Below are 5,735 nucleotides of genomic sequence, written 5' to 3'. Positions count from 1 at the left end.
CACAGAAGAGAGGCACATTCTTCACGTTGACGCCATAGTCCTTGAGAGTTTGCTTCATCCACAGGAATTGAGCACAGCAAGAACCAGCAGCAATGTACTCAGCTTCAGCAGTAGACAGTGATACGCAGTTCTGTTTCTTCGAGGACCAACAGACCAAAGATCGTCCGAGGAAATGACATGTACCATATGTTGACTTGCGGTCCACACGATCACCAGCATAGTCAGAGTCAGAATATCCAATGAGATCAAAAGCCGAGCCCTTGGGGTACCATAGTCCAAGTGTTGGTGTGTGAGGTAGATATCAAAGAATATGCTTCACAGCCTTATGGTGTGATTCCTTCGGTGTAGCTTGAAATCGGGCACACATGCAAACACTAAGCATAATATCTGGCCTAGATGCACATAAATACAATAAAGAAACAATCATGGAGCGGTATACCATTTGATCGAAGTCAATACCATTTTCATCAGTGCACAGATGGCCATTTGTGGGCATAGGAATTTTGACGCCTTTGCAATCTTGCATGCCGAATTTCCTCAGTACATCCTTGAGGTATTTCTCCTGAGATATGAATATGCCATTGCGCTGTTGACGAATTTGAAGACCTAAGAAGAATTTCAATTCTCCCATCATAGACGTTTGATATTCTTCGCTCATCATATAGGCAAATTCATCACTATAACGTTGGTCAGTACAACCAAAGATAATATCATCAACATATATTTGGCACACAAACAATTCATCATCATAATATTTAGTGAAAAGAGTAGGGTCGAGTGAACCTGGTTTGAAGCCTTTCTTCATGAGGAATTCCTTCAAAGTACCATACCACGCCCGAGGGGCCTGCTTGAGGCCATAGAGGGCCTTATTGAGTCTGAAGACTTTGTCAGGATGCTTTGGATCTTCAAAACCTGGGGCTTGAGCAACATATACTTCTTCCTCAAGCTTACCATTAAGGAATGCACTTTTCACATCCATTTGATATAAAGTGATATCATGATGGTTAGCATAAGCAAGTAATATGCGAATAGCCTCAAGTCTAGCAACAGGTGCAAAAGTTTCATCGAAATCAATTCCTTCAACCTGTGTGTAGCCTTGAGCTACAAGCCATGCTTTATTCCTCACCACCAGGCCATTTTCATCTTGCTTATTGCGGTAGATCCACTTTGTGCCAATGATATTGTGCTTGCGAGGATCTGGACGTTTAACCAGTTCCCAGACGTTGTTGAACTCGAATTGATGTAATTCTTCTTGCATGGCCTGAATCCACTCAGGCTCCAGAAATGCTTCATCTACCTTAGTGGGCTCTGTGATAGAGACAAAAGCATAGTGCCCACAAAAGTTAGATAAATGTGAAGCTTTTGAGCGTGTGAGATGACCTGGTGCTTCAATGTCATCGATGATCTTTTCAACTTGCACTTCTTTTGCAACGCGAGGATGAGCTGGTTGTCGTCGAGGAATTTGATCAGCATTTTCTTCAGCACCATTTTCTTCAGCATTTTCTTCAGGTGCATTAGCTCGACGTTCTTCACGTTCTGGAATGAATTCTTCAGCAGATTCTTTGGCAGGAATGACATCCTCAGTAGCCTTCAACTTGATATTTTCCTCAGGTGCTGGTTCATCTATCACAGAGGGTAGGTGCTCTCTTTGCGAGCCATTAGTTTCATCGAACCACACATCCATAGTTTCAACAACCTTCTGAAGAACGTTGTTGAAGACTCTGTAGGTGTGCGAGTCCTTTCCGTAACCAAGCATAAAACCTTCATGTGCTTCCGGTGCCAATTTAGCATTGTGATGAGGATCTCTAATCCAACATTTAGCACCGAAGACTTTGAAATAACTCACATTGGGTTTCTTGTCAGTGAGGAGTTCATAGGCAGTCTTCTTGAAGAATTTGTGAAGATATACCCTGTTGATGATGTGGCACGTAGTATAAATTGCCTCAATCCAGAAGTGACGAGGCGTCTTGTACTCATCAAGCATAGTGCAAGCCATCTCAACAAGAGTTCTGTTCTTGCGCTCCACGATGCCATTCTGCTGAGGATTGTAAGGAGCAAATAACTCATGAGTAATAGCAAGTTCATCAAGATAGTAATCAAGACCAGAATTCTTGAACTGAGTTCCATTGTCACTTCTGATATGCTTGATGTTCACACCAAAGTTGGTTGAAGCCCTCGAGGAAAATCATTTGAAGACTTCTTGCACTTCATGTTTGTAAGTAACAATGTGTACCCATGTGTAACGAGAGTAATCATCAGCAATAACAAAGCCATAAAGAGATGCATCATTTGTGACTGCTGAGTACCCGTTAGGACCGAAGAGATCCATATGAAGCAATTCAAATGGTCGAGTAGTGGTCATGATAGTCTTTGCTGGATGCTTAGCCTTGGTCATCTTTCCAGCTTCACAAGCTCCGCATAAGTGATCCTTGAGGAATTTGACATTTTCAATGCCAATGACATGCTTCTTCTTCGCAAGCGTATGCAAATTCCTCATGCCTGCATGACCAAGTCGTCGATGCCATAGCCAGCCTTCTGAAGCTTTTGCAAGTAAGCACACAGCTGGTTGTGGTCTTGTAGAGAAATCAACAATATACAAATCTCCTCTCCTAAAGCCTTCGAAGACTTCGGAATTGTCAGCTTCCATAACCACAACACAATGATACTTGCCAAAGACAACAACCATATCAAGATCACAAAGCATTGAGACAGACATGAGGTTGTATCCTAAGGACTTGACAAGCATGACTTTGTCCATGTGTCGATCCTTTGTGATCGCAACCTTACCTAGACCCAATACCTGACTTTTGCCTTACCTAGTCCTCATGTGATGATATGCTTCAGATGCGATGGTGATAAGGGAGCATCCATCAATAGATTCTTGTCAACAGTCATGTGATTTGTGCATCCACTATCGAGGACCCACTCAGTGGCTTTGGGTTGATCATCCTGCAGATGAATTAGTGCAGCTTACGAACTTCATATACTTCATCAGTGAAGAATATGACATCACAATTCATCAGACCAATTTCATCAAGAAATGCAACAGTTAAAACAGTATGAGGACGTGAGAAATGAAAGTTCATTTCTTCATGATTAGCCTGCGTCCTTTCAGGCACTTTTCAAGTCTCCAGCAAATTCTTCAGACATTTGAGCACGTCTGGAGACCTGACCCTGCATAAGAGATTAGTTCTTTTTCTTCACCACCCACATCTGAAGGGGTGGCAAAGAGTTCATCACTCTGCGAGCTCCATACGAAAAAGGTGGCATAGAAGCCAATCCATTTCGTTTCACATAAGAGGAGTTAGGGTAAGCATATGAATAAGCAGAGAAATTCTTCGAGGACTTATGAACATAATGATTAGAAGAATAATGCTCATATTCATAGCCCTTAGCTCTTCCCTGCGAAACAGAGTTGTTAGAACGATGATGTTCATATGAGGACTTTGATCCTTTTGAGGAATATGATCCACGTGAGGAATTTGGTCCATATGAGGACTTGGATCCATATGAAGAATTTGGTCAATATGAAGAATTTGATCTGAGGTTCCTATTCTTCACAGGTGGTGTCATGAGGACATTCACCTGAAGACTTTCAAGGCACCTTTTGGGAACCCAGATTTTCTTCATAGGAGAACCGTTCCTGCAGTTAGTGCCAACATATCTAGCACATACTTCACCATTCTGATTTTTAAACAGTTTATAGTTGGAGTCAAATGACTCATTAGAAGAATGAGAAGATTCACATGTAATGCCAGATAAATTAGACGGATCAACTGGAGGTCCCTTTGCATTAACCCATGAGGTTTTTGGGTATTGCTCAGGATTCTAATATATACAATCAGCATTGAGTTTCCTCTCAAAGGCAATACCCTCTTTCCTAGGGTTCCTGTTGAGGATCTGCTTTGTAAGCACATAACAAAGAGTCTGATGCCCTTTGAGGCTTTTGTACATGCCTGTCATGTACAATTCCTTTAGCCCTGCATCGTCAGTGATACTAGCAATGTCCTCAGATGAGGAATTAGTGATAGCAGAGACAGTTGAAGAATTTGTAGCATTAGAAGCATTTGAACATTCAGGTGAAGAATTAGCAGATTCACGTTCAATGCACTTTAAGCATGGAGGAACAAATTCTTCCTGAGAAGCGCTGATTTGTCTAGCAAGTAATGCATCGCGCTCCTTCTGAAGATCGTCATAACTCACTCTTATCTTCTCAAGATCTTGCTTTCTTTGAAGAAATTCATAAGAAAGCTTGTCATGATCTGATAAGAGAGTGTTATGATGACTTTGAAGGTTGTCAAACTTAGACTGATGTCTCTGAAGATTTTCATTCAAGGTTTTAGTGCGATCCATTTCTTCACCCAACATATCAATCCTCTTGTCTAGCATGTTTTGAACCTTTTCCAAGGCCTTTTGTTGTTTAGTGGCAATACAAACAAGCTTGGTATAGCTAGGTCCAAAATCATCATCAGGTTCATCATCACTAGACTCAGATGAGGAATATTCGGTTACCTTGGCACCTTTTGCCATGAGGCATGGTGCAGAAGATGATGGTTCAGGTTCGAAAGTCATCGTTTTGAGTGATTCCTTGAAATCCTCCAACCAGGGATCATGACAAGTTCGATGACCTTCATAGACGTCAGAGATTCGGTCCCAGATAAGCTTCGTATTGCAAAGATGCATAATGCGCCCGAATTCATCTCTGGATAGGCAGGAACAGATGATATCCTTCGCCATGATGTCAAGTCGAGTGTACTTGCAAATATCATCAGTGTCTACCATGTTGCATAGATCGGTAAGACCAATCTCAGTGACGGTCCACAGCTCGTTGTTCATTGCCATGAGGCGTTTCCTCTCATGGCCTTCCACTTGGGATAATCATGACCGTCAAAGAAGGGGCATGTCAATTTCTTCATACCTGCGGTCGACATAACTAAAACTCCTGGCGGTTAAACCAAAATCACACAGAACAAGGGAGTGCCTTGCTCTGATACCAATTGAAAGTGCGTTATATCGACTAGAGGGGGGTGAATAGACGATTTTTATGAATTCTTCACTGAGGAATTTGCGGGTGAGGAAATTCCTTAGCGAAGAACTACTTGCAGCGGAATAAGTACTCAAGAGTAAGCATATCAGAAAATAGGCATGGTCATCATGATGAAATGAAGACAAACACAGAGTACAGAAAGCGTAAACACAGGACAGCACAGGATGAAGACAAACAGACTGAAGAAATTGAACTGAGGAAATTGAGAAAGTCTTCACTCAAAGTCTTCAAACACAGATGTGAACAAGTGCACAACACAGTTATGAGGAAATGAAGGAGTTGAGGAAATAGAACCAGTTGGCTTGCTGAAGATAATGATTTGGTAGACCAGATCCAACTGCTGTCTCAGTTGTATGTCTGGTTAGGGCGGCTAGGTATTTAAACCGGAGGACACACAGTCCAGGACACCCAGTCCTGAACACGCAGTCTAGGACACATAGTCCTCACCGTATTCCCCTTGAGCTAAGGTCACACAGACCTCGGCCAATCACTCGTGGTAAGTCTTCAGGTGACATCCGAGCCTTCACAAACTCGGTCACTCGGCGATCCACAATTCCTCTTGCATGCTCTAGACCATGACGCCTAACCGTCTGGAAGAAGCACAGTCTTCAAAGGTAACAAGCGTCGGATCCACGCAGGATCAATCTCTTCAGTGATGCTCAATCACTTTGGGTTTGTAGGTGTTTGG

The sequence above is a fragment of the Triticum aestivum genome, chromosome 3D, assembly GCF_018294505.1.
Source record: "Triticum aestivum cultivar Chinese Spring chromosome 3D, IWGSC CS RefSeq v2.1, whole genome shotgun sequence".
Classification (NCBI taxonomy): domain Eukaryota; kingdom Viridiplantae; phylum Streptophyta; class Magnoliopsida; order Poales; family Poaceae; genus Triticum; species Triticum aestivum.
The sequence above is the reverse complement of the archived record's forward strand: the minus strand, read 5'-3'. Positions refer to the sequence as shown.